The following is a 1199-nucleotide window of genomic DNA, read 5'->3' as shown; positions in this document are numbered from 1 at the left end:
TAGTTGTAGATGGACAGCATACCTTTATTTTATTTGTTTATTTTTATGTGGTGCTGAGGATGGAACCCAGTGTCTCATGTATGCAAGGCAAATGCTCTGCCACTGAGCTCCAGCCCCAGCCCTGGTGTCTTATATTTTAAACTGGTGTGTTTTTTCCCTTCTCCTTCTTCTTCTCTCACTCTCTAACCATGGCGGTGGTGGTGGGGGGGAGACAAAATCAACCTTCTTTCCCTCTGAGTTATCTGTTCTTTGGCTCACTGACCCCAGGAATGAAGAAGTCCAGACTTCTGGGCTAGCAACAGCCAGTCTGACAATGGCTGCCTCTCAAGGCAATGAATACATGATGACTCCTGGGCCCACCTGGAATTTAGCCTTTGTATCCCCTTTTAAAAGTCCACTGTTCAGTGTGGTGGTGCATCCCTGTAATCCTTGTGACTTGGGAGGCTGAGGCAGGAGGATCACGACTTCAAAGCCAGCCTCAGTGAAAGTGAGGCGCTAAGCAACGCAGTGAGACTCTGTCTCTAAATAAAATACAAAATAGGGCTGGGGATGTGACTCAGTGGTTGAGTGTCCCTGAGTTCAATACCCAGTTCAATACCCACTTGCCCCCCAAAAGTCCACTGTTCCCTGGTCATTTAGAATCCCAGCCTCTGGGACAAGAGTCCCCTGTGTATTCTCCTTTGGTAGTAAAACAATAAAACTTCTTTTTCCTTTTTCTCAAAACCTATCTCCTTCTTGTTGTTAGGGGGACAAGAACTGACCTTTCTTTTTGGTTATCAGTGGTGATAAAACAAAATCAACAAACAAAACCAACAAAACCCCCAGCCCCCCTGATATAAGAAGGGAAAAAAATATAGTTGCCATTCTTGCAAATGTTATTTCTAACAAGAGTCTTGTCAGACAATCAAATTTAAGAGGGTGTTGCTTTGTCCCATGAAAGGAACCTATAACTTAAAAAGCTTGTGATTCTGATTGCTTGTCTTTCTTAATAATGTGTTGCCCTGGCAATACTATTTAAATTCACATCTCTGTTTTCTCAAAGGTATAAATACCTGTGGATTTTCTTTGTTAAGTCAGAGAGGAAGCATTGACTCATCCCTCCTCTCCCACTCATGGGAAGTCAAATAAACCCAGAGGCTGCAACATTTTTCTTTTTTTGGCAGTGGGGGGTGGTGGTGGTGTAGTGGGGACTGAACTCA

This window comes from Marmota flaviventris, chromosome 9 (genome assembly GCF_047511675.1).
Source record: "Marmota flaviventris isolate mMarFla1 chromosome 9, mMarFla1.hap1, whole genome shotgun sequence".
NCBI lineage: Eukaryota > Metazoa > Chordata > Mammalia > Rodentia > Sciuridae > Marmota > Marmota flaviventris.
Note: the sequence above shows the minus strand (reverse complement) of the source record.